We start from the raw sequence: 27294 nt of genomic DNA, 5'->3' as shown, positions 1-27294 counted from the left end.
AAGGGGAGGGGGGACTTCTATTGTCCACATGGGTCCTCCTGGCGAGGATGGGATAAAAAGGCAAACGCTGTAAGGGCTGCGTCAAATAATACAGGCGCGCAGAAATTGGAGTCATCCATTAGAGATGCCGTTTGGCAGGCTTCCCGGCGGCGGTTTATTCGCAGGGCGCTGTGGCTTGGTCGTTTCAAGCGCCTGTCTAGTAAACAGGAGATCCAGCGCTTTCTTTCCGTGGCACTGTGGCTTGGTTGGTTAAAGCGCCCGTATTGTAACCCGGGCACCCGGCGGCTTCCTCATGTGGCGCTGTGGCTTAGTTGGTTAAAGCGCCTATCTAGTAAACAGGAGATCCTGAGTTCGAATCTCAGCAGTGCCTACCTTCCCTATTTTCAGCTTTTCACGCAAAATGATAAGGAGGCGTTTGACATCGAACTTGCCTTTCCCACAGCCCAAAGATAGACCCATGGCGGGATAAAGAATGTGTATTGGCTAATGGCGGGAAAAGGAGGAACTCTGCCACCACCTTCTTTAGAGGATATAGGATGGCATCAAGCCAGACAAATGAAAAGAGAGGTGACTTCCTAGTGCCCCCCTTCATCGGCCACACCATCCATCCATCTAGACGTCATTGCAGAGTTTGCCAACGGCCCTTCTTGAATGGTGATTGCGAATGTCCGTGCTCTGGGCATCCGCTGGCAGACAAAAGAGGCTCAGCAAAGCAAGTTACCAAGTGGGAAACGTCAGAAAGAATCGACGAGGATGGGATTCGAACCCATGCATGCAGAGCACAATGGATTAGCAGTCCATCGCCTTAACCACTCGGCCACCTCGTCCTGGCGGCGGCCGATTCCCGACATCCCCAAAAGAATTTTGAGGAGCCTTGGGCTGCGTTTCCACTCAACCTCGTGTAGCGTCGTTCATTGGCCCAGTGGGCCTTATCTCACCTCCTACGGTATATAATGTCTTTCTAGTGGAAAGTCTACCAGAGATAAACCCACGCCAAGGGTTTAAATGCCAAAATGTCTCTAGTCATCAATAGTTCTTACTCATGTCTGTACTTCCCTGGCATTCCTTCAATCAGTCTATTCCTTAAATATGCCGTGAAAGCAAGACAGATCTGGATGCATGCTGCGCTGGCTCAATCAGCCACGCCACCACAAATCTCTAGCCCTCCACATGCGTCCAACTGCTGTGGCATTCTGCCAATTTGTCCGTGCGGTTTCAAGCAGCGCCTTTCCCAAAAAGATTTGATTTCTTAAATGTCACGACTCGCAGGGACTTCCTATTATTAAATGTTGCTGCCGAGTATGGAATAGAAGTGAAGGTCTCTTAGCTTTTGCAAAGGCAACCCCGTGAAACTCACTGCGGATGTTTGGGGGGCGTGAAGGGAAGGGGAGGGGGGACTTCTATTGTCCACATGGGTCCTCCTGGCGAGGATGGGATAAAAAGGCAAACGCTGCAAGGGCTGCGTCAAATAATACAGGCGCGCAGAAATTGGAGTCATCCATTAGAGATGCCGTTTGGCAGGCTTCCCGGCGGCGGTTTATTCGCAGGGCGCTGTGGCTTGGTCGTTTCAAGCGCCTGTCTAGTAAACAGGAGATCCAGCGCTTTCTTTCCGTGGCACTGTGGCTTGGTTGGTTAAAGCGCCCGTATTGTAACCCGGGTATCCGGCGGCTTCCTCATGTGGCGCTGTGGCTTAGTTGGTTAAAGCGCCTATCTAGTAAACAGGAGATCCTGAGTTCGAATCTCAGCAGTGCCTACCTTCCCTATTTTCAGCTTTTCACGCAAAATGATAAGGAGGCGTTTGACATCGAACTTGCCTTTCCCACAGCCCAAAGATAGACCCATGGCGGGATAAAGAATGTGTATTGGCTAATGGCGGGAAAAGGAGGAACTCTGCCACCACCTTCTTCAGAGGATATAGGATGGCATCAAGCCAGACAAATGAAAAGAGAGGTGACTTCCTAGTGCCCCCCTTCATCGGCCACACCATCCATCCAGACGTCATTGCAGAGTTTGCCAACGGCCCTTCTTGAATGGTGATTGCGAATGTCCGTGCTCTGGGCATCCGCTGGCAGACAAAAGAGGCTCAGCAAAGCAAGTTTCCAAGTGGGAAACGTCAAAAAGAATCGACGAGGATGGGATTCGAACCCATGCATGCAGAGCACAATGGATTAGCAGTCCATCGCCTTAACCACTCGGCCACCTCGTCCTGGCGGCGGCCGATTCCCAACATCCCCAAAAGAATTTTGAGGAGCCTTGGGCTGCGTTTCCACTCAACCTCGTGTAGCGTCGTTCATTGGCCCAGTGGGCCTTATCTCACCTCCTACGGTATATAATGTCTTTCTAGTGGAAAGTCTACCAGAGATAAACCCACGCCAAGGGTTTAAATGCCAAAATGTCTCTAGTCATCAATAGTTCTTACTCATGTCTGTACTTCCCTGGCATTCCTTCAATCAGTCTATTCCTTAAATATGCCGTGAAAGCAAGACAGATCTGGATGCATGCTGCGCTGGCTCAATCAGCCACGCCACCACAAATCTCTAGCCCTCCACATGCGTCCAACTGCTGTGGCATTCTGCCAATTTGTCCGTGCGGTTTCAAGCAGCGCCTTTCCCAAAAAGATTTGATTTCTTAAATGTCACGACTCGCAGGGACTTCCTATTATTAAATGTTGCTGCCGAGTATGGAATAGAAGTGAAGGTCTCTTAGCTTTTGCAAAGGCAACCCCGTGAAACTCACTGCGGATGTTTGGGGGGCGTGAAGGGAAGGGGAGGGGGGACTTCTATTGTCCACATGGGTCCTCCTGGCGAGGATGGGATAAAAAGGCAAACGCTGTAAGGGCTGCGTCAAATAATACAGGCGCGCAGAAATTGGAGTCATCCATTAGAGATGCCGTTTGGCAGGCTTCCCGGCGGCGGTTTATTCGCAGGGCGCTGTGGCTTGGTCGTTTCAAGCGCCTGTCTAGTAAACAGGAGATCCAGCGCTTTCTTTCCGTGGCACTGTGGCTTGGTTGGTTAAAGCGCCCGTATTGTAACCCGGGCACCCGGCGGCTTCCTCATGTGGCGCTGTGGCTTAGTTGGTTAAAGCGCCTGTCTAGTAAACAGGAGATCCTGAGTTCGAATCTCAGCAGTGCCTACCTTCCCTATTTTCAGCTTTTCACGCAAAATGATAAGGAGGCGTTTGACATCGAACTTGCCTTTCCCACAGCCCAAAGATAGACCCATGGCGGGATAAAGAATGTGTATTGGCTAATGGCGGGAAAAGGAGGAACTCTGCCACCACCTTCTTTAGAGGATATAGGATGGCATCAAGCCAGACAAATGAAAAGAGAGGTGACTTCCTAGTGCCCCCCTTCATCGGCCACACCATCCATCCATCTAGACGTCATTGCAGAGTTTGCCAACGGCCCTTCTTGAATGGTGATTGCGAATGTCCGTGCTCTGGGCATCCGCTGGCAGACAAAAGAGGCTCAGCAAAGCAAGTTTCCAAGTGGGAAACGTCAGAAAGAATCGACGAGGATGGGATTCGAACCCATGCATGCAGAGCACAATGGATTAGCAGTCCATCGCCTTAACCACTCGGCCACCTCGTCCTGGCGGCGGCCGATTCCCAACATCCCCAAAAGAATTTTGAGGAGCCTTGGGCTGCGTTTCCACTCAACCTCGTGTAGCGTCGTTCATTGGCCCAGTGGGCCTTATCTCACCTCCTACGGTATATAATGTCTTTCTAGTGGAAAGTCTACCAGAGATAAACCCACGCCAAGGGTTTAAATGCCAAAATGTCTCTAGTCATCAATAGTTCTTACTCATGTCTGTACTTCCCTGGCATTCCTTCAATCAGTCTATTCCTTAAATATGCCGTGAATGCAAGACAGATCTCGATGCATGCTGCGCTGGCTCAATCAGCCACGCCACCACAAATCTCTAGCCCTCCACATGCGTCCAACTGCTGTGGCATTCTGCCAATTTGTCCGTGCGGTTTCAAGCAGCGCCTTTCCCAAAAAGATTTGATTTCTTAAATGTCACGACTCGCAGGGACTTCCTATTATTAAATGTTGCTGCCGAGTATGGAATAGAAGTGAAGGTCTCTTAGCTTTTGCAAAGGCAACCCCGTGAAACTCACTGCGGATGTTTGGGGGGCGTGAAGGGAAGGGGAGGGGGGACTTCTATTGTCCACATGGGTCCTCCTGGCGAGGATGGGATAAAAAGGCAAACGCTGTAAGGGTTGTGTCAAATAATACAGGCGCGCAGAAATTGGAGTCATCCATTAGAGATGCCGTTTGGCAGGCTTCCCGGCGGCGGTTTATTCGCAGGGCGCTGTGGCTTGGTCGTTTCAAGCGCCTGTCTAGTAAACAGGAGATCCAGCGCTTTCTTTCCGTGGCACTGTGGCTTGGTTGGTTAAAGCGCCCGTATTGTAACCCGGGCACCCGGTGGCTTCCTCATGTGGCGCTGTGGCTTAGTTGGTTAAAGCGCCTGTCTAGTAAACAGGAGATCCTGAGTTCGAATCTCAGCAGTGCCTACCTTCCCTATTTTCAGCTTTTCACGCAAAATGATAAGGAGGCGTTTGACATCGAACTTGCCTTTCCCACAGCCCAAAGATAGACCCATGGCGGGATAAAGAATGTGTATTGGCTAATGGCGGGAAAAGGAGGAACTCTGCCACCACCTTCTTTAGAGGATATAGGATGGCATCAAGCCAGAAAAATGAAAAGAGAGGTGACTTCCTAGTGCCCCCCTTCATCGGCCACAACATCCATCCAGACGTCATTGCAGAGTTTGCCAACGGCCCTTCTTGAATGGTGATTGCGAATGTCCGTGCTCTGGGCATCCGCTGGCAGACAAAAGAGGCTCAGCAAAGCAAGTTTCCAAGTGGGAAACGTCAGAAAGAATCGACGAGGATGGGATTCGAACCCATGCATGCAGAGCACAATGGATTAGCAGTCCATCGCCTTAACCACTCGGCCACCTCGTCCTGGCGGCAGCCAATTCCCAACATCCCCAAAAGAATTTTGAGGAGCCTTGGGCTGCGTTTTCACTCAACCTCGTGTAGCGTCGTTCATTGGCCCAGTGGGCCTTATCTCACCTCCTACGGTATATAATGTCTTTCTAGTGGAAAGTCTACCAGAGATAAACCCACGCCAAGGGTTTAAATGCCAAAATGTCTCTAGTCATCAATAGTTCTTACTCATGTCTGTACTTCCCTGGCATTCCTTCAATCAGTCTATTCCTTAAATATGCCGTGAAAGCAAGACAGATCTGGATGCATGCTGCGCTGGCTCAATCAGCCACGCCACCACAAATCTCTAGCCCTCCACATGCGTCCAACTGCTGTGGCATTCTGCCATTTTGTCCGTGCGGTTTCAAGCAGCGCTTTTCTGAAAAAGATTTGATTTCTTAAATGTCACGACTCGCAGGGACTTCCTATTATTAAATGTTGCTGCCGAGTATGGAATAGAAGTGAAGGTCTCTTAGCTTTTGCAAAGGCAACCCCGTGAAACTCACTGCGGATGTTTGGGGGGCGTGAAGGGAAGGGGAGGGGGGACTTCTATTGTCCACATGGGTCCTCCTGGCGAGGATGGGATAAAAAGGCAAACGCTGTAAGGGCTGCGTCAAATAATACAGGCGCGCAGAAATTGGAGTCATCCATTAGAGATGCCGTTTGGCAGGCTTCCCGGCGGCGGTTTATTCGCAGGGCGCTGTGGCTTGGTCGTTTCAAGCGCCTGTCTAGTAAACAGGAGATCCAGCGCTTTCTTTCCGTGGCACTGTGGCTTGGTTGGTTAAAGCGCCCGTATTGTAACCCGGGCACCCGGCGGCTTCCTCATGTGGCGCTGTGGCTTAGTTGGTTAAAGCGCCTATCTAGTAAACAGGAGATCCTGAGTTCGAATCTCAGCAGTGCCTACCTTCCCTATTTTCAGCTTTTCACGCAAAATGATAAGGAGGCGTTTGACATCGAACTTGCCTTTCCCACAGCCCAAAGATAGACCCATGGCGGGATAAAGAATGTGTATTGGCTAATGGCGGGAAAAGGAGGAACTCTGCCACCACCTTCTTTAGAGGATATAGGATGGCATCAAGCCAGACAAATGAAAAGAGAGGTGACTTCCTAGTGCCCCCCTTCATCGGCCACACCATCCATCCATCTAGACGTCATTGCAGAGTTTGCCAACGGCCCTTCTTGAATGGTGATTGCGAATGTCCGTGCTCTGGGCATCCGCTGGCAGACAAAAGAGGCTCAGCAAAGCAAGTTACCAAGTGGGAAACGTCAGAAAGAATCGACGAGGATGGGATTCGAACCCATGCATGCAGAGCACAATGGATTAGCAGTCCATCGCCTTAACCACTCGGCCACCTCGTCCTGGCGGCGGCCGATTCCCGACATCCCCAAAAGAATTTTGAGGAGCCTTGGGCTGCGTTTCCACTCAACCTCGTGTAGCGTCGTTCATTGGCCCAGTGGGCCTTATCTCACCTCCTACGGTATATAATGTCTTTCTAGTGGAAAGTCTACCAGAGATAAACCCACGCCAAGGGTTTAAATGCCAAAATGTCTCTAGTCATCAATAGTTCTTACTCATGTCTGTACTTCCCTGGCATTCCTTCAATCAGTCTATTCCTTAAATATGCCGTGAAAGCAAGACAGATCTGGATGCATGCTGCGCTGGCTCAATCAGCCACGCCACCACAAATCTCTAGCCCTCCACATGCGTCCAACTGCTGTGGCATTCTGCCAATTTGTCCGTGCGGTTTCAAGCAGCGCCTTTCCCAAAAAGATTTGATTTCTTAAATGTCACGACTCGCAGGGACTTCCTATTATTAAATGTTGCTGCCGAGTATGGAATAGAAGTGAAGGTCTCTTAGCTTTTGCAAAGGCAACCCCGTGAAACTCACTGCGGATGTTTGGGGGGCGTGAAGGGAAGGGGAGGGGGGACTTCTATTGTCCACATGGGTCCTCCTGGCGAGGATGGGATAAAAAGGCAAACGCTGCAAGGGCTGCGTCAAATAATACAGGCGCGCAGAAATTGGAGTCATCCATTAGAGATGCCGTTTGGCAGGCTTCCCGGCGGCGGTTTATTCGCAGGGCGCTGTGGCTTGGTCGTTTCAAGCGCCTGTCTAGTAAACAGGAGATCCAGCGCTTTCTTTCCGTGGCACTGTGGCTTGGTTGGTTAAAGCGCCCGTATTGTAACCCGGGTATCCGGCGGCTTCCTCATGTGGCGCTGTGGCTTAGTTGGTTAAAGCGCCTATCTAGTAAACAGGAGATCCTGAGTTCGAATCTCAGCAGTGCCTACCTTCCCTATTTTCAGCTTTTCACGCAAAATGATAAGGAGGCGTTTGACATCGAACTTGCCTTTCCCACAGCCCAAAGATAGACCCATGGCGGGATAAAGAATGTGTATTGGCTAATGGCGGGAAAAGGAGGAACTCTGCCACCACCTTCTTCAGAGGATATAGGATGGCATCAAGCCAGACAAATGAAAAGAGAGGTGACTTCCTAGTGCCCCCCTTCATCGGCCACACCATCCATCCAGACGTCATTGCAGAGTTTGCCAACGGCCCTTCTTGAATGGTGATTGCGAATGTCCGTGCTCTGGGCATCCGCTGGCAGACAAAAGAGGCTCAGCAAAGCAAGTTTCCAAGTGGGAAACGTCAAAAAGAATCGACGAGGATGGGATTCGAACCCATGCATGCAGAGCACAATGGATTAGCAGTCCATCGCCTTAACCACTCGGCCACCTCGTCCTGGCGGCGGCCGATTCCCAACATCCCCAAAAGAATTTTGAGGAGCCTTGGGCTGCGTTTCCACTCAACCTCGTGTAGCGTCGTTCATTGGCCCAGTGGGCCTTATCTCACCTCCTACGGTATATAATGTCTTTCTAGTGGAAAGTCTACCAGAGATAAACCCACGCCAAGGGTTTAAATGCCAAAATGTCTCTAGTCATCAATAGTTCTTACTCATGTCTGTACTTCCCTGGCATTCCTTCAATCAGTCTATTCCTTAAATATGCCGTGAAAGCAAGACAGATCTGGATGCATGCTGCGCTGGCTCAATCAGCCACGCCACCACAAATCTCTAGCCCTCCACATGCGTCCAACTGCTGTGGCATTCTGCCAATTTGTCCGTGCGGTTTCAAGCAGCGCCTTTCCCAAAAAGATTTGATTTCTTAAATGTCACGACTCGCAGGGACTTCCTATTATTAAATGTTGCTGCCGAGTATGGAATAGAAGTGAAGGTCTCTTAGCTTTTGCAAAGGCAACCCCGTGAAACTCACTGCGGATGTTTGGGGGGCGTGAAGGGAAGGGGAGGGGGGACTTCTATTGTCCACATGGGTCCTCCTGGCGAGGATGGGATAAAAAGGCAAACGCTGTAAGGGCTGCGTCAAATAATACAGGCGCGCAGAAATTGGAGTCATCCATTAGAGATGCCGTTTGGCAGGCTTCCCGGCGGCGGTTTATTCGCAGGGCGCTGTGGCTTGGTCGTTTCAAGCGCCTGTCTAGTAAACAGGAGATCCAGCGCTTTCTTTCCGTGGCACTGTGGCTTGGTTGGTTAAAGCGCCCGTATTGTAACCCGGGCACCCGGTGGCTTCCTCATGTGGCGCTGTGGCTTAGTTGGTTAAAGCGCCTGTCTAGTAAACAGGAGATCCTGAGTTCGAATCTCAGCAGTGCCTACCTTCCCTATTTTCAGCTTTTCACGCAAAATGATAAGGAGGCGTTTGACATCGAACTTGCCTTTCCCACAGCCCAAAGATAGACCCATGGCGGGATAAAGAATGTGTATTGGCTAATGGCGGGAAAAGGAGGAACTCTGCCACCACCTTCTTTAGAGGATATAGGATGGCATCAAGCCAGACAAATGAAAAGAGAGGTGACTTCCTAGTGCCCCCCTTCATCGGCCACACCATCCATCCATCCAGACGTCATTGCAGAGTTTGCCAACGGCCCTTCTTGAATGGTGATTGCGAATGTCCGTGCTCTGGGCATCCGCTGGCAGACAAAAGAGGCTCAGCAAAGCAAGTTTCCAAGTGGGAAACGTCAGAAAGAATCGACGAGGATGGGATTCGAACCCATGCATGCAGAGCACAATGGATTAGCAGTCCATCGCCTTAACCACTCGGCCACCTCGTCCTGGCGGCGGCCGATTCCCAACATCCCCAAAAGAATTTTGAGGAGCCTTGGGCTGCGTTTCCACTCAACCTCGTGTAGCGTCGTTCATTGGCTCAGTGGGCCTTATCTCACCTCTTACGGTATATAATGTCTTTCTAGTGGAAAGTCTACCAGAGATAAACCCACGCCAAGGGTTTAAATGCCAAAATGTCTCTAGTCATCAATAGTTCTTACTCATGTCTGTACTTCCCTGGCATTCCTTCAATCAGTCTATTCCTTAAATATGCCGTGAATGCAAGACAGATCTGGATGCATGCTGCGCTGGCTCAATCAGCCACGCCACCACAAATCTCTAGCCCTCCACATGCGTCCAACTGCTGTGGCATTCTGCCAATTTGTCCGTGCGGTTTCACGCAGCGCCTTTCCCAAAAAGATTTGATTTCTTAAATGTCACGACTCGCAGGGACTTCCTATTATTAAATGTTGCTGCCGAGTATGGAATAGAAGTGAAGGTCTCTTAGCTTTTGCAAAGGCAACCCCGTGAAACTCACTGCGGATGTTTGGGGGGCGTGAAGGGAAGGGGAGGGGGGACTTCTATTGTCCACATGGGTCCTCCTGGCGAGGATGGGATAAAAAGGCAAACGCTGTAAGGGCTGCGTCAAATAATACAGGCGCGCAGAAATTGGAGTCATCCATTAGAGATGCCGTTTGGCAGGCTTCCCGGCGGCGGTTTATTCGCAGGGCGCTGTGGCTTGGTCGTTTCAAGCGCCTGTCTAGTAAACAGGAGATCCAGCGCTTTCTTTCCGTGGCACTGTGGCTTGGTTGGTTAAAGCGCCCGTATTGTAACCCGGGCACCCGGCGGCTTCCTCATGTGGCGCTGTGGCTTAGTTGGTTAAAGCGCCTATCTAGTAAACAGGAGATCCTGAGTTCGAATCTCAGCAGTGCCTACCTTCCCTATTTTCAGCTTTTCACGCAAAATGATAAGGAGGCGTTTGACATCGAACTTGCCTTTCCCACAGCCCAAAGATAGACCCATGGCGGGATAAAGAATGTGTATTGGCTAATGGCGGGAAAAGGAGGAACTCTGCCACCACCTTCTTTAGAGGATATAGGATGGCATCAAGCCAGACAAATGAAAAGAGAGGTGACTTCCTAGTGCCCCCCTTCATCGGCCACACCATCCATCCATCCAGACGTCATTGCAGAGTTTGCCAACGGCCCTTCTTGAATGGTGATTGCGAATGTCCGTGCTCTGGGCATCCGCTGGCAGGCAAAAGAGGCTCAGCAAAGCAAGTTTCCAAGTGGGAAACGTCAGAAAGAATCGACGAGGATGGGATTCGAACCCATGCATGCAGAGCACAATGGATTAGCAGTCCATCGCCTTAACCACTCGGCCACCTCGTCCTGGCGGCGGCCGATTCCCAACATCCCCAAAAGAATTTTGAGGAGCCTTGGGCTGCGTTTCCACTCAACCTCGTGTAGCGTCGTTCATTGGCCCAGTGGGCCTTATCTCACCTCCTACGGTATATAATGTCTTTCTAGTGGAAAGTCTACCAGAGATAAACCCACGCCAAGGGTTTAAATGCCAAAATGTCTCTAGTCATCAATAGTTCTTACTCATGTCTGTACTTCCCTGGCATTCCTTCAATCAGTCTATTCCTTAAATATGCCGTGAATGCAAGACAGATCTCGATGCATGCTGCGCTGGCTCAATCAGCCACGCCACCACAAATCTCTAGCCCTCCACATGCGTCCAACTGCTGTGGCATTCTGCCAATTTGTCCGTGCGGTTTCAAGCAGCGCCTTTCCCAAAAAGATTTGATTTCTTAAATGTCACGACTCGCAGGGACTTCCTATTATTAAATGTTGCTGCCGAGTATGGAATAGAAGTGAAGGTCTCTTAGCTTTTGCAAAGGCAACCCCGTGAAACTCACTGCGGATGTTTGGGGGGCGTGAAGGGAAGGGGAGGGGGGACTTCTATTGTCCACATGGGTCCTCCTGGCGAGGATGGGATAAAAAGGCAAACGCTGTAAGGGCTGCGTCAAATAATACAGGCGCGCAGAAATTGGAGTCATCCATTAGAGATGCCGTTTGGCAGGCTTCCCGGCGGCGGTTTATTCGCAGGGCGCTGTGGCTTGGTCGTTTCAAGCGCCTGTCTAGTAAACAGGAGATCCAGCGCTTTCTTTCCGTGGCACTGTGGCTTGGTTGGTTAAAGCGCCCGTATTGTAACCCGGGCACCCGGCGGCTTCCTCATGTGGCGCTGTGGCTTAGTTGGTTAAAGCGCCTATCTAGTAAACAGGAGATCCTGAGTTCGAATCTCAGCAGTGCCTACCTTCCCTATTTTCAGCTTTTCACGCAAAATAATAAGGAGGCGTTTGACATCGAACTTGCCTTTCCCACAGCCCAAAGATAGACCCATGGCGGGATAAAGAATGTGTATTGGCTAATGGCGGGAAAAGGAGGAACTCTGCCACCACCTTCTTTAGAGGATATAGGATGGCATCAAGCCAGACAAATGAAAAGAGAGGTGACTTCCTAGTGCCCCCCTTCATCGGCCACACCATCCATCCAGACGTCATTGCAGAGTTTGCCAACGGCCCTTCTTGAATGGTGATTGCAAATGTCCGTGCTCTGGGCATCCGCTGGCAGACAAAAGAGGCTCAGCAAAGCAAGTTTCCAAGTGGGAAACGTCAAAAAGAATCGACGAGGATGGGATTCGAACCCATGCATGCAGAGCACAATGGATTAGCAGTCCATCGCCTTAACCACTCGGCCACCTCGTCCTGGCGGCGACCGATTCCCAACATCCCCAAAAGAATTTTGAGGAGCCTTGGGCTGCGTTTCCACTCAACCTCGTGTAGCGTCGTTCATTGGCCCAGTGGGCCTTATCTCACCTCCTACGGTATATAATGTCTTTCTAGTGGAAAGTCTACCAGAGATAAACCCACGCCAAGGGTTTAAATGCCAAAATGTCTCTAGTCATCAATAGTTCTTACTCATGTCTGTACTTCCCTGGCATTCCTTCAATCAGTCTATTCCTTAAATATGCCGTGAAAGCAAGACAGATCTCGATGCATGCTGCGCTGGCTCAATCAGCCACGCCACCACAAATCTCTAGCCCTCCACATGCGTCCAACTGCTGTGGCATTCTGCCAATTTGTCCGTGCGGTTTCAAGCAGCGCCTTTCCCAAAAAGATTTGATTTCTTAAATGTCACGACTCGCAGGGACTTCCTATTATTAAATGTTGCTGCCGAGTATGGAATAGAAGTGAAGGTCTCTTAGCTTTTGCAAAGGCAACCCCGTGAAACTCACTGCGGATGTTTGGGGGGCGTGAAGGGAAGGGGAGGGGGGACTTCTATTGTCCACATGGGTCCTCCTGGCGAGGATGGGATAAAAAGGCAAACGCTGTAAGGGCTGCGTCAAATAATACAGGCGCACAGAAATTGGAGTCATCCATTAGAGATGCCGTTTGGCAGGCTTCCCGGCGGCGGTTTATTCGCAGGGCGCTGTGACTTGGTCGTTTCAAGCGCCTGTCTAGTAAACAGGAGATCCAGCGCTTTCTTTCCGTGGCACTGTGGCTTGGTTGGTTAAAGCGCCCGTATTGTAACCCGGGCACCCGGCGGCTTCCTCATGTGGCGCTGTGGCTTAGTTGGTTAAAGCGCCTGTCTAGTAAACAGGAGATCCTGAGTTCGAATCTCAGCAGTGCCTACCTTCCCTATTTTCAGCTTTTCACGCAAAATGATAAGGAGGCGTTTGACATCGAACTTGCCTTTCCCACAGCCCAAAGATAGACCCATGGCGGGATAAAGAATGTGTATTGGCTAATGGCGGGAAAAGGAGGAACTCTGCCACCACCTTCTTTAGAGGATATAGGATGGCATCAAGCCAGACAAATGAAAAGAGAGGTGACTTCCTAGTGCCCCCCTTCATCGGCCACACCATCCATCCAGACGTCATTGCAGAGTTTGCCAACGGCCCTTCTTGAATGGTGATTGCGAATGTCCGTGCTCTGGGCATCCGCTGGCAGACAAAAGAGGCTCAGCAAAGCAAGTTTCCAAGTGGGAAACGTCAGAAAGAATCGACGAGGATGGGATTCGAACCCATGCATGCAGAGCACAATGGATTAGCAGTCCACCGCCTTAACCACTCGGCCACCTTGTCCTGGCAGCGGCCGATTCCCAACATCCCCAAAAGAATTTTGAGGAGCCTTGGGCTGCGTTTCCACTCAACCTCGTGTAGCGTCATTCATTGGCCCAGTGGGCCTTATCTCACCTCCTACGGTATATAATGTCTTTCTAGTGGAAAGTCTACCAGAGATAAACCCACGCCAAGGGTTTAAATGTCAAAATGTCTCTAGTCATCAATAGTTCTTACTCATGTCTGTACTTCCCTGGCATTCCTTCAATCAGTCTATTCCTTAAATATGCCGTGAAAGCAAGACAGATCTGGATGCATGCTGCGCTGGCTCAATCAGCCACGCCACCACAAATCTCTAGCCCTCCACATGCGTCCAACTGCTGTGGCATTCTGCCAATTTGTCCGTGCGGTTTCAAGCAGCGCCTTTCCCAAAAAGATTTGATTTCTTAAATGTCACGACTCGCAGGGACTTCCTATTATTAAATGTTGCTGCCGAGTATGGAATAGAAGTGAAGGTCTCTTAGCTTTTGCAAAGGCAACCCCGTGAAACTCACTGCGGATGTTTGGGGGGCGTGAAGGGAAGGGGAGGGGGGACTTCTATTGTCCACATGGGTCCTCCTGGCGAGGATGGAATAAAAAGGCAAACGCTGTAAGGGCTGCGTCAAATAATACAGGCGCGCAGAAATTGGAGTCATCCATTAGAGATGCCGTTTGGCAGGCTTCCCGGCGGCGGTTTATTCGCAGGGCGCTGTGGCTTGGTCGTTTCAAGCGCCTGTCTAGTAAACAGGAGATCCAGCGCTTTCTTTCCGTGGCACTGTGGCTTGGTTGGTTAAAGCGCCCGTATTGTAACCCGGGCACCCGGCGGCTTCCTCATGTGGCGCTGTGGCTTAGTTGGTTAAAGCGCCTGTCTAGTAAACAGGAGATCCTGAGTTCGAATCTCAGCAGTGCCTACCTTCCCTATTTTCAGCTTTTCACGCAAAATGATAAGGAGGCGTTTGACATCGAACTTGCCTTTCCCACAGCCCAAAGATAGACCCATGGCGGGATAAAGAATGTGTATTGGCTAATGGCGGGAAAAGGAGGAACTCTGCCACCACCTTCTTTAGAGGATATAGGATGGCATCAAGCCAGACAAATGAAAAGAGAGGTGACTTCCTAGTGCCCCCCTTCATCGGCCACACCATCCATCCAGACGTCATTGCAGAGTTTGCCAACGGCCCTTCTTGAATGGTGATTGCGAATGTCCGTGCTCTGGGCATCCGCTGGCAGACAAAAGAGGCTCAGCAAAGCAAGTTTCCAAGTGGGAAACGTCAAAAAGAATCGACGAGGATGGGATTCGAACCCATGCATGCAGAGCACAATGGATTAGCAGTCCATCGCCTTAACCACTCGGCCACCTGGTCCTGGCGGCGGCCGATTCCCAACATCCCCAAAAGAATTTTGAGGAGCCTTGGGCTGCGTTTCCACTCAACCTCGTGTAGCGTCGTTCATTGGCCCAGTGGGCCTTATCTCACCTCCTACGGTATATAATGTCTTTCTAGTGGAAAGTCTACCAGAGATAAACCCACGCCAAGGGTTTAAATGCCAAAATGTCTCTAGTCATCAATAGTTCTTACTCATGTCTGTACTTCCCTGGCATTCCTTCAATCAGTCTATTCCTTAAATATGCCGTGAAAGCAAGACAGATCTGGATGCATGCTGCGCTGGCTCAATCAGCCACGCCACCACAAATCTCTAGCCCTCCACATGCGTCCAACTGCTGTGGCATTCTGCCAATTTGTCCGTGCGGTTTCAAGCAGCGCCTTTCCCAAAAAGATTTGATTTCTTAAATGTCACGACTCGCAGGGACTTCCTATTATTAAATGTTGCTGCCGAGTATGGAATAGAAGTGAAGGTCTCTTAGCTTTTGCAAAGGCAACCCCGTGAAACTCACTGCGGATGTTTGGGGGGCGTGAAGGGAAGGGGAGGGGGGACTTCTATTGTCCACATGGGTCCTCCTGGCGAGGATGGGATAAAAAGGCAAACGCTGTAAGGGCTGCGTCAAATAATACAGGCGCGCAGAAATTGGAGTCATCCATTAGAGATGCCGTTTGGCAGGCTTCCCGGCGGCGGTTTATTCGCAGGGCGCTGTGGCTTGGTCGTTTCAAGCGCCTGTCTAGTAAACAGGAGATCCAGCGCTTTCTTTCCGTGGCACTGTGGCTTGGTTGGTTAAAGCGCCCGTATTGTAACCCGGGCACCCGGCGGCTTCCTCATGTGGCACTGTGGCTTAGTTGGTTAAAGTGCCTGTCTAGTAAACAGGAGATCCTGAGTTCGAATCTCAGCAGTGCCTACCTTCCCTATTTTCAGCTTTTCACGCAAAATGATAAGGAGGCGTTTGACATCGAACTTGCCTTTCCCACAGCCCAAAGATAGACCCATGGCGGGATAAAGAATGTGTATTGGCTAATGGCGGGAAAAGGAGGAACTCTGCCACCACCTTCTTTAGAGGATATAGGATGGCATCAAGCCAGACAAATGAAAAGAGAGGTGACTTCCTAGTGCCCCCCTTCATCGGCCACACCATCCATCCATCCAGACGTCATTGCAGAGTTTGCCAACGGCCCTTCTTGAATGGTGATTGCGAATGTCCGTGCTCTGGGCATCCGCTGGCAGACAAAAGAGGCTCAGCAAAGCAAGTTTCCAAGTGGGAAACGTCAGAAAGAATCGACGAGGATGGGATTCGAACCCATGCATGCAGAGCACAATGGATTAGCAGTCCATCGCCTTAACCACTCGGCCACCTCGTCCTGGCGGCGGCCGATTCCCAACATCCCCAAAAGAATTTTGAGGAGCCTTGGGCTGCGTTTCCACTCAACCTCGTGTAGCGTCGTTCATTGGCCCAGTGGGCCTTATCTCACCTCCTACAGTATATAATGTCTTTCTAGTGGAAAGTCTACCAGAGATAAACCCACGCCAAGGGTTTAAATGCCAAAATGTCTCTAGTCATCAATAGTTCTTACTCATGTCTGTACTTCCCTGGCATTCCTTCAATCAGTCTATTCCTTAAATATGCCGTGAAAGCAAGACAGATCTGGATGCATGCTGCGCTGGCTCAATCAGCCACGCCACCACAAATCTCTAGCCCTCCACATGCGTCCAACTGCTGTGGCATTCTGCCAATTTGTCCGTGCGGTTTCAAGCAGCGCCTTTCCCAAAAAGATTTGATTTCTTAAATGTCACGACTCGCAGGGACTTCCTATTATTAAATGTTGCTGCCGAGTATGGAATAGAAGTGAAGGTCTCTTAGCTTTTGCAAAGGCAACCCCGTGAAACTCACTGCGGATGTTTGGGGGGCGTGAAGGGAAGGGGAGGGGGGACTTCTATTGTCCACATGGGTCCTCCTGGCGAGGATGGGATAAAAAGGCAAACGCTGTAAGGGCTGCGTCAAATAATACAGGCGCGCAGAAATTGGAGTCATCCATTAGAGATGCCGTTTGGCAGGCTTCCCGGCGGCGGTTTATTCGCAGGGCGCTGTGGCTTGGTCGTTTCAAGCGCCTGTCTAGTAAACAGGAGATCCAGCGCTTTCTTTCCGTGGCACTGTGGCTTGGTTGGTTAAAGCGCCCGTATTGTAACCCGGGCACCCGGCGGCTTCCTCATGTGGCGCTTTGGCTTAGTTGGTTAAAGCGCCTCTCTAGTAAACAGGCAGATCCTGAGTTCGAATCTCAGCAGTGCCTATCTTCCCTATTTTCAGCTTTTCACGCAAAATGATAAGCAGGCGTTTGACATCGAACTTGCCTTTCCCACAGCCCAAAGATAGACCCATGGCGGGATAAAGAATGTGTATTGGCTAATGGCGGGAAAAGGAGGAACTCTGCCACCACCTTCTTTAGAGGATATAGGATGGCATCAAGCCAGACAAATGAAAAGAGAGGTGACTTCCTAGTGCCCCCCTTCATCGGCCACACCATCCATCCAGACGTCATTGCAGAGTTTGCCAACGGCCCTTCTTGAATGGTGATTGCGAATGTCCGTGCTCTGGGCATCCGCTGGCAGACAAAAGAGGCTCAGCAAAGCAAGTTTCCAAGTGGGAAACGTCAGAAAGAATCGACGAGGATGGGATTCGAACCCATGCATGCAGAGCACAATGGATTAGCAGTCCATCGCCTTAACCACTCGGCCACCTCGTCCTGGCGGCGGCCGATTCCCAACATCCCCAAAAGAATTTTGAGGAGCCTTGGGCTGCGTTTCCACTCAACCTCGTGTAGCGTCGTTCATTGGCCCAGTGGGCCTTATCTCACCTCCTACGGTATATAATGTCTTACTAGTGGAAAGTCTACCAGAGATAAACCCACGCCAAGGGTTTAAATGCCAAAATGTCTCTAGTCATCAATAGTTCTTACTCATGTCTGTACTTCCCTGGCATTCCTTCAATCAGTCTATTCCTTAAATATGCCGTGAAAGCAAGACAGATCTGGATGCATGCTGCGCTGGCTCAATCAGCCACGCCACCACAAATCTCTAGCCCTCCACATGCGTCCAACTGCTGTGGCATTCTGCCAATTTGTCCGTGCGGTTTCAAGCAGCGCCTTTCCCAAAAAGATTTGATTTCTTAAATGTCACGACTCGCAGGGACTTCCTATTATTAAATGTTGCTGCCGAGTATGGAATAGAAGTGAAGGTCTCTTAGCTTTTGCAAAGGCAACCCCGTGAAACTCACTGCGGATGTTTGGGGGGCGTGAAGGGAAGGGGAGGGGGGACTTCTATTGTCCACATGGGTCCTCCTGGCGAGGATGGGATAAAAAGGCAAACGCTGTAAGGGCTGCGTCAAATAATACAGGCGCGCAGAAATTGGAGTCATCCATTAGAGATGCCGTTTGGCAGGCTTCCCGGCGGCGGTTTATTCGCAGGGCGCTGTGGCTTGGTCGTTTCAAGCGCCTGTCTAGTAAACAGGAGATCCAGGGCTTTCTTTCCGTGGCACTGTGGCTTGGTTGGTTAAAGCGCCCGTATTGTAACCCGGGCACCCGGCGGCTTCCTCATGTGGCGCTGTGGCTTAGTTGGTTAAAGCGCCTGTCTAGTAAACAGGAGGTCCTGAGTTCGAATCTCAGCAGTGCCTACCTTCCCTATTTTCAGCTTTTCACGCAAAATGATAAGGAGGCGTTTGACATCGAACTTGCCTTTCCCACAGCCCAAAGATAGACCCATGGCGGTTTAAAGAATGTGTATTGGCTAATGGCGGGAAAAGGAGGAACTCTGCCACCACCTTCTTTAGAGGATATAGGATGGCATCAAGCCAGACAAATGAAAAGAGAGGTGACTTCCTAGTGCCCCCCTTCATCGGCCACACCATCCATCCATCCAGACGTCATTGCAGAGTTTGCCAACGGCCCTTCTTGAATGGTGATTGCGAATGTCCGTGCTCTGGGCATCCGCTGGCAGACAAAAGAGGCTCAGCAAAGCAAGTTTCCAAGTGGGAAACGTCAGAAAGAATCGACGAGGATGGGATTCGAACCCATGCATGCAGAGCACAATGGATTAGCAGTCCATCGCCTTAACCACTCGGCCACCTGGTCCTGGCGGCGGCCGATTCCCAACATCCCCAAAAGAATTTTGAGGAGCCTTGGGCTGCGTTTCCACTCAACCTCGTGTAGCGTCGTTCATTGGCCCAGTGGGCCTTATCTCACCTCCTACGGTATATAATGTCTTACTAGTGGAAAGTCTACCAGAGATAAACCCACGCCAAGGGTTTAAATGCCAAAATGTCTCTAGTCATCAATAGTTCTTACTCATGTCTGTACTTCCCTGGCATTCCTTCAATCAGTCTATTCCTTAAATATGCCGTGAAAGCAAGACAGATCTGGATGCATGCTGCGCTGGCTCAATCAGCCACGCCACCACAAATCTCTAGCCCTCCACATGCGTCCAACTGCTGTGGCATTCTGCCAATTTGTCCGTGCGGTTTCAAGCAGCGCCTTTCCCAAAAAGATTTGATTTCTTAAATGTCACGACTCGCAGGGACTTCCTATTATTAAATGTTGCTGCCGAGTATGGAATAGAAGTGAAGGTCTCTTAGCTTTTGCAAAGGCAACCCCGTGAAACTCACTGCGGATGTTTGGGGGGCGTGAAGGGAAGGGGAGGGGGGACTTCTATTGTCCACATGGGTCCTCCTGGCGAGGATGGGATAAAAAGGCAAACGCTGTAAGGGCTGCGTCAAATAATACAGGCGCGCAGAAATTGGAGTCATCCATTAGAGATGCCGTTTGGCAGGCTTCCCGGCGGCGGTTTATTCGCAGGGCGCTGTGGCTTGTTCGTTTCAAGCGCCTGTCTAGTAAACAGGAGATCCAGCGCTTTCTTTCCGTGGCACTGTGGCTTGGTTGGTTAAAGCGCCCGTATTGTAACCCGGGCACCCGGCGGCTTCCTCATGTGGCGCTGTGGCTTAGTTGGTTAAAGCGCCTGTCTAGTAAACAGGTGATCCTGAGTTCGAATCTCAGCAGTGCCTACCTTCCCTATTTTCAGCTTTTCACGCAAAATGATAAGCAGGCGTTTGACATTGAACTTGCCTTTCCCACAGCCCAAAGATAGACCCATGGCGGGATAAAGAATGTGTATTGGCTAATGGCGGGAAAAGGAGGAACTCTGCCACCACCTTCTTTAGAGGATATAGGATGGCATCAAGCCAGACAAATGAAAAGAGAGGTGACTTCCTAGTGCCCCCCTTCATCGGCCACACCATCCATCCAGACGTCATTGCAGAGTTTGCCAACGGCCCTTCTTGAATGGTGATTGCGAATGTCCGTGCTCTGGGCATCCGCTGGCAGACAAAAGAGGCTCAGCAAAGCAAGTTTCCAAGTGGGAAACGTCAGAAAGAATCGACGAGGATGGGATTCGAACCCATGCATGCAGAGCACAATGGATTAGCAGTCCATCGCCTTAACCACTCGGCCACCTGGTCCTGGCGGCGGCCGATTCCCAACATCCCCAAAAGAATTTTGAGGAGCCTTGGGCTGCGTTTCCACTCAACCTCGTGTAGCGTCGTTCATTGGCCCAGTGGGCCTTATCTCACCTCCTACGGTATATAATGTCTTACTAGTGGAAAGTCTACCAGAGATAAACCCACGCCAAGTGTTTAAATGCCAAAATGTCTCTAGTCATCAATAGTTCTTACTCATGTCTGTACTTCCCTGGCATTCCTTCAATCAGTCTATTCCTTAAATATGCCGTGAAAGCAAGACAGATCTGGATGCATGCTGCGCTGGCTCAATCAGCCACGCCACCACAAATCTCTAGCCCTCCACATGCGTCCAACTGCTGTGGCATTCTGCCAATTTGTCCGTGCGGTTTCAAGCAGCGCCTTTCCCAAAAAGATTTGATTTCTTAAATGTCACGACTCGCAGGGACTTCCTATTATTAAATGTTGCTGCCGAGTATGGAATAGAAGTGAAGGTCTCTTAGCTTTTGCAAAGGCAACCCCGTGAAACTCACTGCGGATGTTTGGGGGGCGTGAAGGGAAGGGGAGGGGGGACTTCTATTGTCCACATGGGTCCTCCTGGTGAGGATGGGATAAAAAGGCAAACGCTGTAAGGGCTGCGTCAAATAATACAGGCGCGCAGAAATTGGAGTCATCCATTAGAGATGCCGTTTGGCAGGCTTCCCGGCGGCGGTTTATTCGCAGGGCGCTGTGGCTTGGTCGTTTCAAGCGCCTGTCTAATAAACAGGAGATCCAGCGCTTTCTTTCCGTGGCACTGTGGCTTGGTTGGTTAAAGCGCCCGTATTGTAACCCGGGCACCCGGCGGCTTACTCATGTGGCGCTGTGGCTTAGTTGGTTAAAGCGCCTGTCTAGTAAACAGGAGATCCTGAGTTCGAATCTCAGCAGTGCCTACCTTCCCTATTTTCAGCTTTTCACGCAAAATGATAAGGAGGCGTTTGACATCGAACTTGCCTTTCCCACAGCCCAAAGATAGACCCATGGCGGGATAAAGAATGTGTATTGGCTAATGGCGGGAAAAGGAGGAACTCTGCCACCACCTTCTTTAGAGGATATAGGATGGCATCAAGCCAGACAAATGAAAAGAGAGGTGACTTCCTAGTGCCCCCCTTCATCGGCCACACCATCCATCCATCCAGACGTCATTGCAGAGTTTGCCAACGGCCCTTCTTGAATGGTGATTGCGAATGTCCGTGCTCTGGGCATCCGCTGGCAGACAAAAGAGGCTCAGCAAAGCAAGTTTCCAAGTGGGAAACGTCAGAAAGAATCGACGAGGATGGGATTCGAACCCATGCATGCAGAGCACAATGGATTAGCAGTCCATCGCCTTAACCACTCGGCCACCTCGTCCTGGCGGCGGCCGATTCCCAACATCCCCAAAAGAATTTTGAGGAGCCTTGGGCTGCGTTTCCACTCAACCTCGTGTAGCGTCGTTCATTGGCCCAGTGGGCCTTATCTCACCTCCTACGGTATATAATGTCTTACTAGTGGAAAGTCTACCAGAGATAAACCCACGCCAAGGGTTTAAATGCCAAAATGTCTCTAGTCATCAATAGTTCTTACTCATGTCTGTACTTCCCTGGCATTCCTTCAATCAGTCTATTCCTTAAATATGCCGTGAAAGCAAGACAGATCTGGATGCATGCTGCGCTGGCTCAATCAGCCACGCCACCACAAATCTCTAGCCCTCCACATGCGTCCAACTGCTGTGGCATTCTGCCAATTTGTCCGTGCGGTTTCAAGCAGCGCCTTTCCCAAAAAGATTTGATTTCTTAAATGTCACGACTCGCAGGGACTTCCTATTATTAAATGTTGCTGCCGAGTATGGAATAGAAGTGAAGGTCTCTTAGCTTTTGCAAAGGCAACCCCGTGAAACTCACTGCGGATGTTTGGGGGGCGTGAAGGGAAGGGGAGGGGGGACTTCTATTGTCCACATGGGTCCTCCTGGCGAGGATGGGATAAAAAGGCAAACGCTGTAAGGGCTGCGTCAAATAATACAGGCGCGCAGAAATTGGAGTCATCCATTAGAGATGCCGTTTGGCAGGCTTCCCGGCGGCGGTTTATTCGCAGGGCGCTGTGGCTTGGTCGTTTCAAGCGCCTGTCTAGTAAACAGGAGATCCAGCGCTTTCTTTCCGTGGCACTGTGGCTTGGTTGGTTAAAGCGCCCGTATTGTAACCCGGGCACCCGGCGGCTTCCTCATGTGGCGCTGTGGCTTAGTTGGTTAAAGCGCCTGTCTAGTAAACAGGAGATCCTGAGTTCGAATCTCAGCAGTGCCTACCTTCCCTATTTTCAGCTTTTCACGCAAAATGATAAGGAGGCGTTTGACATCGAACTTGCCTTTCCCACAGCCCAAAGATAGACCCATGGCGGGATAAAGAATGTGTATTGGCTAATGGCGGGAAAAGGAGGAACTCTGCCACCACCTTCTTTAGAGGATATAGGATGGCATCAAGCCAGACAAATGAAAAGAGAGGTGACTTCCTAGTGCCCCCCTTCATCGGCCACACCATCCATCCAGACGTCATTGCAGAGTTTGCCAACGGCCCTTCTTGAATGGTGATTGCGAATGTCCGTGCTCTGGGCATCCGCTGGCAGACAAAAGAGGCTCAGCAAAGCAAGTTTCCAAGTGGGAAACGTCAGAAAGAATCGACGAGGATGGGATTCGAACCCATGCATGCAGAGCACAATGGATTAGCAGTCCATCGCCTTAACCACTCGGCCACCTGGTCCTGGCGGCGGCCGATTCCCAACATCCCCAAAAGAATTTTGAGGAGCCTTGGGCTGCGTTTCCACTCAACCTCGTGTAGCGTCGTTCATTGGCCCAGTGGGCCTTATCTCACCTCCTACGGTATATAATGTCTTACTAGTGGAAAGTCTACCAGAGATAAACCCACGCCAAGGGTTTAAATGCCAAAATGTCTCTAGTCATCAATAGTTCTTACTCATGTCTGTACTTCCCTGGCATTCCTTCAATCAGTCTATTCCTTAAATATGCCGTGAAAGCAAGACAGATCTGGATGCATGCTGCGCTGGCTCAATCAGCCACGCCACCACAAATCTCTAGCCCTCCACATGCGTCCAACTGCTGTGGCATTCTGCCAATTTGTCCGTGCGGTTTCAAGCAGCGCCTTTCCCAAAAAGATTTGATTTCTTAAATGTCACGACTCGCAGGGACTTCCTATTATTAAATGTTGCTGCCGAGTATGGAATAGAAGTGAAGGTCTCTTAGCTTTTGCAAAGGCAACCCCGTGAAACTCACTGCGGATGTTTGGGGGGCGTGAAGGGAAGGGGAGGGGGGACTTCTATTGTCCACATGGGTCCTCCTGGCGAGGATGGGATAAAAAGGCAAACGCTGTAAGGGCTGCGTCAAATAATACAGGCGCGCAGAAATTGGAGTCATCCATTAGAGATGCCGTTTGGCAGGCTTCCCGGCGGCGGTTTATTCGCAGGGCGCTGTGGCTTGGTCGTTTCAAGCGCCTGTCTAGTAAACAGGAGATCCAGCGCTTTCTTTCCGTGGCACTGTGGCTTGGTTGGTTAAAGCGCCCGTATTGTAACCCGGGCACCCGGCGGCTTCCTCATGTGGCGCTGTGGCATAGTTGGTTAAAGCGCCTGTCTAGTAAACAGGAGATCCTGAGTTCGAATCTCAGCAGTGCCTACCTTCCCTATTTTCAGCTTTTCACGCAAAATGATAAGGAGGCGTTTGACATCGAACTTGCCTTTCCCACAGCCCAAAGATAGACCCATGGCGGGATAAAGAATGTGTATTGGCTAATGGCGGGAAAAGGAGGAACTCTGCCACCACCTTCTTTAGAGGATATAGGATGGCATCAAGCCAGACAAATGAAAAGAGAGGTGACTTCCTAGTGCCCCCCTTCATCGGCCACACCATCCATCCATCCAGACGTCATTGCAGAGTTTGCCAACGGCCCTTCTTGAATGGTGATTGCGAATGTCCGTGCTCTGGGCATCCGCTGGCAGACAAAAGAGGCTCAGCAAAGCAAGTTTCCAAGTGGGAAACGTCAGAAAGAATCGACGAGGATGGGATTCGAACCTATGCATGCAGAGCACAATGGATTAGCAGTCCATCGCCTTAACCACTCGGCCACCTCGTCCTGGCGGCGGCCGATTCCCAACATCCCCAAAAGAATTTTGAGGAGCCTTGGGCTGCGTTTCCACTCAACCTCGTGTAGCGTCGTTCATTGGCCCAGTGGGCCTTATCTCACCTCCTACGGTATATAATGTCTTACTAGTGGAAAGTCTACCAGAGATAAACCCACGCCAAGTGTTTAAATGCCAAAATGTCTCTAGTCATCAATAGTTCTTACTCATGTCTGTACTTCCCTGGCATTCCTTCAATCAGTCTATTCCTTAAATATGCCGTGAAAGCAAGACAGATCTGGATGCATGCTGCGCTGGCTCAATCAGCCACGCCACCACAAATCTCTAGCCCTCCACATGCGTCCAACTGCTGTGGCATTCTGCCAATTTGTCCGTGCGGTTTCAAGCAGCGCCTTTCCCAAAAAGATTTGATTTCTTAAATGTCACGACTCGCAGGGACTTCCTATTATTAAATGTTGCTGCCGAGTATGGAATAGAAGTGAAGGTCTCTTAGCTTTTGCAAAGGCAACCCCGTGAAACTCACTGCGGATGTTTGGGGGGCGTGAAGGGAAGGGGAGGGGGGACTTCTATTGTCCACATGGGTCCTCCTGGCGAGGATGGGATAAAAAGGCAAACGCTGTAAGGGCTGCGTCAAATAATACAGGCGCGCAGAAATTGGAGTCATCCATTAGAGATGCCGTTTGGCAGGCTTCCCGGCGGCGGTTTATTCGCAGGGCGCTGTGGCTTGGTCGTTTCAAGCGCCTGTCTAGTAAACAGGAGATCCAGCGCTTTCTTTCCGTGGCACTGTGGCTTGGTTGGTTAAAGCACCCGTATTGTAACCCGGGCACCCGGCGGCTTCCTCATGTGGCGCTGTGGCTTAGTTGGTTAAAGCGCCTGTCTAGTAAACAGGAGATCCTGAGTTCGAATCTCAGCAGTGCCTACCTTCCCTATTTTCAGCTTTTCACGCAAAATGATAAGGAGGCGTTTGACATCGAACTTGCCTTTCCCACAGCCCAAAGATAGACCCATGGCGGGATAAAGAATGTGTATTGGCTAATGGCGGGAAAAGGAGGAACTCTGCCACCACCTTCTTTAGAGGATATAGGATGGCATCAAGCCAGACAAATGAAAAGAGAGGTGACTTCCTAGTGCCCCCCTTCATCGGCCACACCATCCATCCAGACGTCATTGCAGAGTTTGCCAACGGCCCTTCTTGAATGGTGATTGCGAATGTCCGTGCTCTGGGCATCCGCTGGCAGACAAAAGAGGCTCAGCAAAGCAAGTTTCCAAGTGGGAAACGTCAGAAAGAATCGACGAGGATGGGATTCGAACCCATGCATGCAGAGCACAATGGATTAGCAGTCCATCGCCTTAACCACTCGGCCACCTGGTCCTGGCGGCGGCCGATTCCCAACATCCCCAAAAGAATTTTGAGGAGCCTTGGGCTGCGTTTCCACTCAACCTCGTGTAGCGTCGTTCATTGGCCCAGTGGGCCTTATCTCACCTCCTACGGTATATAATGTCTTACTAGTGGAAAGTCTACCAGAGATAAACCCACGCCAAGGGTTTAAATGCCAAAATGTCTCTAGTCATCAATAGTTCTTACTCATGTCTGTACTTCCCTGGCATTCCTTCAATCAGTCTATTCCTTAAATATGCCGTGAAAGCAAGACAGATCTGGATGCATGCTGCGCTGGCTCAATCAGCCACGCCACCACAAATCTCTAGCCCTCCACATGCGTCCAACTGCTGTGGCATTCTGCCAATTTGTCCGTGCGGTTTCAAGCAGCGCCTTTCCCAAAAAGATTTGATTTCTTAAATGTCACGACTCGCAGGGACTTCCTATTATTAAATGTTGCTGCCGAGTATGGAATAGAAGTGAAGGTCTCTTAGCTTTTGCAAAGGCAACCCCGTGAAACTCACTGCGGATGTTTGGGGGGCGTGAAGGGAAGGGGAGGGGGGACTTCTATTGTCCACATGGGTCCTCCTGGCGAGGATGGGATAAAAAGGCAAACGCTGTAAGGGCTGCGTCAAATAATACAGGCGCGCAGAAATTGGAGTCATCCATTAGAGATGCCGTTTGGCAGGCTTCCCGGCGGCGGTTTATTCGCAGGGCGCTGTGGCTTGGTCGTTTCAAGCGCCTGTCTAGTAAACAGGAGATCCAGCGCTTTCTTTCCGTGGCACTGTGGCTTGGTTGGTTAAAGCGCCCGTATTGTAACCCGGGCACCCGGCGGCTTCCTCATGTGGCGCTGTGGCTTAGTTGGTTAAAGCGCCTGTCTAGTAAACAGGAGATCCTGAGTTCGAATCTCAGCAGTGCCTACCTTCCCTATTTTCAGCTTTTCACGCAAAATGATAAGGAGGCGTTTGACATCGAACTTGCCTTTCCCACAGCCCAAAGATAGACCCATGGCGGGATAAAGAATGTGTATTGGCTAATGGCGGGAAAAGGAGGAACTCTGCCACCACCTTCTTTAGAGGATATAGGATGGCATCAAGCCAGACAAATGAAAAGAGAGGTGACTTCCTAGTGCCCCCCTTCATCGGCCACACCATCCATCCATCCAGACGTCATTGCAGAATTTGCCAACGGCCCTTCTTGAATGGTGATTGCGAATGTCCGTGCTCTGGGCATCCGCTGGCAGACAAAAGAGGCTCAGCAAAGCAAGTTTCCAAGTGGGAAACGTCAGAAAGAATCGACGAGGATGGGATTCGAACCCATGCATGCAGAGCACAATGGATTAGCAGTCCATCGCCTTAACCACTCGGCCACCTGGTCCTGGCAGCGGCCGATTCCCAACATCCCCAAAAGAATTTTGAGGAGCCTTGGGCTGCGTTTCCACTCAACCTCGTGTAGCGTCGTTCATTGGCCCAGTGGGCCTTATCTCACCTCCTACGGTATATAATGTCTTACTAGTGGAAAGTCTACCAGAGATAAACCCACGCCAAGGGTTTAAATGCCAAAATGTCTCTAGTCATCAATAGTTCTTACTCATGTCTGTACTTCC

General features: G+C 50.6%; 31 non-coding genes across 31 annotated transcripts; 18 read left to right on the top strand and 13 right to left on the bottom strand.

Annotated features, from left to right (window-relative positions):
* The first annotated feature begins 296 nt into the window (after nucleotides 1–296).
* Nucleotides 297–370, top strand: TRNAT-AGU (transfer RNA threonine (anticodon AGU)). Its single transcript has one exon. It is a non-coding gene; the product is annotated as a tRNA-Thr (tRNA).
* A 375-nt stretch (nucleotides 371–745) lies between these two features.
* Nucleotides 746–827, bottom strand: TRNAS-GCU (transfer RNA serine (anticodon GCU)). Its single transcript has one exon. It is a non-coding gene; the product is annotated as a tRNA-Ser (tRNA).
* An 852-nt stretch (nucleotides 828–1679) lies between these two features.
* TRNAT-AGU (transfer RNA threonine (anticodon AGU)) lies at nucleotides 1680–1753 on the top strand. The gene has a single exon. It is a non-coding gene; the product is annotated as a tRNA-Thr (tRNA).
* A 371-nt stretch (nucleotides 1754–2124) lies between these two features.
* On the bottom strand, nucleotides 2125–2206 carry TRNAS-GCU (transfer RNA serine (anticodon GCU)). The gene has a single exon. It is a non-coding gene; the product is annotated as a tRNA-Ser (tRNA).
* An 852-nt stretch (nucleotides 2207–3058) lies between these two features.
* On the top strand, nucleotides 3059–3132 carry TRNAT-AGU (transfer RNA threonine (anticodon AGU)). Its single transcript has one exon. It is a non-coding gene; the product is annotated as a tRNA-Thr (tRNA).
* Nucleotides 3133–3507: 375 nt separating this feature from the next.
* Nucleotides 3508–3589, bottom strand: TRNAS-GCU (transfer RNA serine (anticodon GCU)). The gene has a single exon. It is a non-coding gene; the product is annotated as a tRNA-Ser (tRNA).
* An 852-nt stretch (nucleotides 3590–4441) lies between these two features.
* Nucleotides 4442–4515, top strand: TRNAT-AGU (transfer RNA threonine (anticodon AGU)). The gene has a single exon. It is a non-coding gene; the product is annotated as a tRNA-Thr (tRNA).
* Nucleotides 4516–4886: 371 nt separating this feature from the next.
* TRNAS-GCU (transfer RNA serine (anticodon GCU)) lies at nucleotides 4887–4968 on the bottom strand. The gene has a single exon. It is a non-coding gene; the product is annotated as a tRNA-Ser (tRNA).
* Nucleotides 4969–5820: 852 nt separating this feature from the next.
* On the top strand, nucleotides 5821–5894 carry TRNAT-AGU (transfer RNA threonine (anticodon AGU)). Its single transcript has one exon. It is a non-coding gene; the product is annotated as a tRNA-Thr (tRNA).
* Nucleotides 5895–6269: 375 nt separating this feature from the next.
* On the bottom strand, nucleotides 6270–6351 carry TRNAS-GCU (transfer RNA serine (anticodon GCU)). Its single transcript has one exon. It is a non-coding gene; the product is annotated as a tRNA-Ser (tRNA).
* An 852-nt stretch (nucleotides 6352–7203) lies between these two features.
* On the top strand, nucleotides 7204–7277 carry TRNAT-AGU (transfer RNA threonine (anticodon AGU)). The gene has a single exon. It is a non-coding gene; the product is annotated as a tRNA-Thr (tRNA).
* A 371-nt stretch (nucleotides 7278–7648) lies between these two features.
* On the bottom strand, nucleotides 7649–7730 carry TRNAS-GCU (transfer RNA serine (anticodon GCU)). Its single transcript has one exon. It is a non-coding gene; the product is annotated as a tRNA-Ser (tRNA).
* An 852-nt stretch (nucleotides 7731–8582) lies between these two features.
* Nucleotides 8583–8656, top strand: TRNAT-AGU (transfer RNA threonine (anticodon AGU)). Its single transcript has one exon. It is a non-coding gene; the product is annotated as a tRNA-Thr (tRNA).
* A 375-nt stretch (nucleotides 8657–9031) lies between these two features.
* TRNAS-GCU (transfer RNA serine (anticodon GCU)) lies at nucleotides 9032–9113 on the bottom strand. Its single transcript has one exon. It is a non-coding gene; the product is annotated as a tRNA-Ser (tRNA).
* An 852-nt stretch (nucleotides 9114–9965) lies between these two features.
* TRNAT-AGU (transfer RNA threonine (anticodon AGU)) lies at nucleotides 9966–10039 on the top strand. The gene has a single exon. It is a non-coding gene; the product is annotated as a tRNA-Thr (tRNA).
* Nucleotides 10040–10414: 375 nt separating this feature from the next.
* TRNAS-GCU (transfer RNA serine (anticodon GCU)) lies at nucleotides 10415–10496 on the bottom strand. Its single transcript has one exon. It is a non-coding gene; the product is annotated as a tRNA-Ser (tRNA).
* An 852-nt stretch (nucleotides 10497–11348) lies between these two features.
* TRNAT-AGU (transfer RNA threonine (anticodon AGU)) lies at nucleotides 11349–11422 on the top strand. Its single transcript has one exon. It is a non-coding gene; the product is annotated as a tRNA-Thr (tRNA).
* Nucleotides 11423–11793: 371 nt separating this feature from the next.
* Nucleotides 11794–11875, bottom strand: TRNAS-GCU (transfer RNA serine (anticodon GCU)). Its single transcript has one exon. It is a non-coding gene; the product is annotated as a tRNA-Ser (tRNA).
* An 852-nt stretch (nucleotides 11876–12727) lies between these two features.
* TRNAT-AGU (transfer RNA threonine (anticodon AGU)) lies at nucleotides 12728–12801 on the top strand. The gene has a single exon. It is a non-coding gene; the product is annotated as a tRNA-Thr (tRNA).
* Nucleotides 12802–13172: 371 nt separating this feature from the next.
* On the bottom strand, nucleotides 13173–13254 carry TRNAS-GCU (transfer RNA serine (anticodon GCU)). The gene has a single exon. It is a non-coding gene; the product is annotated as a tRNA-Ser (tRNA).
* An 852-nt stretch (nucleotides 13255–14106) lies between these two features.
* Nucleotides 14107–14180, top strand: TRNAT-AGU (transfer RNA threonine (anticodon AGU)). The gene has a single exon. It is a non-coding gene; the product is annotated as a tRNA-Thr (tRNA).
* Nucleotides 14181–15485: 1305 nt separating this feature from the next.
* TRNAT-AGU (transfer RNA threonine (anticodon AGU)) lies at nucleotides 15486–15559 on the top strand. Its single transcript has one exon. It is a non-coding gene; the product is annotated as a tRNA-Thr (tRNA).
* Nucleotides 15560–15934: 375 nt separating this feature from the next.
* TRNAS-GCU (transfer RNA serine (anticodon GCU)) lies at nucleotides 15935–16016 on the bottom strand. The gene has a single exon. It is a non-coding gene; the product is annotated as a tRNA-Ser (tRNA).
* A 1298-nt stretch (nucleotides 16017–17314) lies between these two features.
* TRNAS-GCU (transfer RNA serine (anticodon GCU)) lies at nucleotides 17315–17396 on the bottom strand. The gene has a single exon. It is a non-coding gene; the product is annotated as a tRNA-Ser (tRNA).
* Nucleotides 17397–18248: 852 nt separating this feature from the next.
* On the top strand, nucleotides 18249–18322 carry TRNAT-AGU (transfer RNA threonine (anticodon AGU)). The gene has a single exon. It is a non-coding gene; the product is annotated as a tRNA-Thr (tRNA).
* Nucleotides 18323–19631: 1309 nt separating this feature from the next.
* Nucleotides 19632–19705, top strand: TRNAT-AGU (transfer RNA threonine (anticodon AGU)). Its single transcript has one exon. It is a non-coding gene; the product is annotated as a tRNA-Thr (tRNA).
* A 1305-nt stretch (nucleotides 19706–21010) lies between these two features.
* Nucleotides 21011–21084, top strand: TRNAT-AGU (transfer RNA threonine (anticodon AGU)). The gene has a single exon. It is a non-coding gene; the product is annotated as a tRNA-Thr (tRNA).
* Nucleotides 21085–21459: 375 nt separating this feature from the next.
* TRNAS-GCU (transfer RNA serine (anticodon GCU)) lies at nucleotides 21460–21541 on the bottom strand. Its single transcript has one exon. It is a non-coding gene; the product is annotated as a tRNA-Ser (tRNA).
* An 852-nt stretch (nucleotides 21542–22393) lies between these two features.
* Nucleotides 22394–22467, top strand: TRNAT-AGU (transfer RNA threonine (anticodon AGU)). Its single transcript has one exon. It is a non-coding gene; the product is annotated as a tRNA-Thr (tRNA).
* A 2688-nt stretch (nucleotides 22468–25155) lies between these two features.
* Nucleotides 25156–25229, top strand: TRNAT-AGU (transfer RNA threonine (anticodon AGU)). The gene has a single exon. It is a non-coding gene; the product is annotated as a tRNA-Thr (tRNA).
* A 1305-nt stretch (nucleotides 25230–26534) lies between these two features.
* Nucleotides 26535–26608, top strand: TRNAT-AGU (transfer RNA threonine (anticodon AGU)). The gene has a single exon. It is a non-coding gene; the product is annotated as a tRNA-Thr (tRNA).
* Nucleotides 26609–27294: the final 686 nt, after the last annotated feature.

Source organism: Leptodactylus fuscus, chromosome 7 (genome assembly GCF_031893055.1).
Source record: "Leptodactylus fuscus isolate aLepFus1 chromosome 7, aLepFus1.hap2, whole genome shotgun sequence".
NCBI lineage: Eukaryota > Metazoa > Chordata > Amphibia > Anura > Leptodactylidae > Leptodactylus > Leptodactylus fuscus.
The sequence above is the reverse complement of the archived record's forward strand: the minus strand, read 5'-3'. Positions and strand labels throughout refer to the sequence as shown.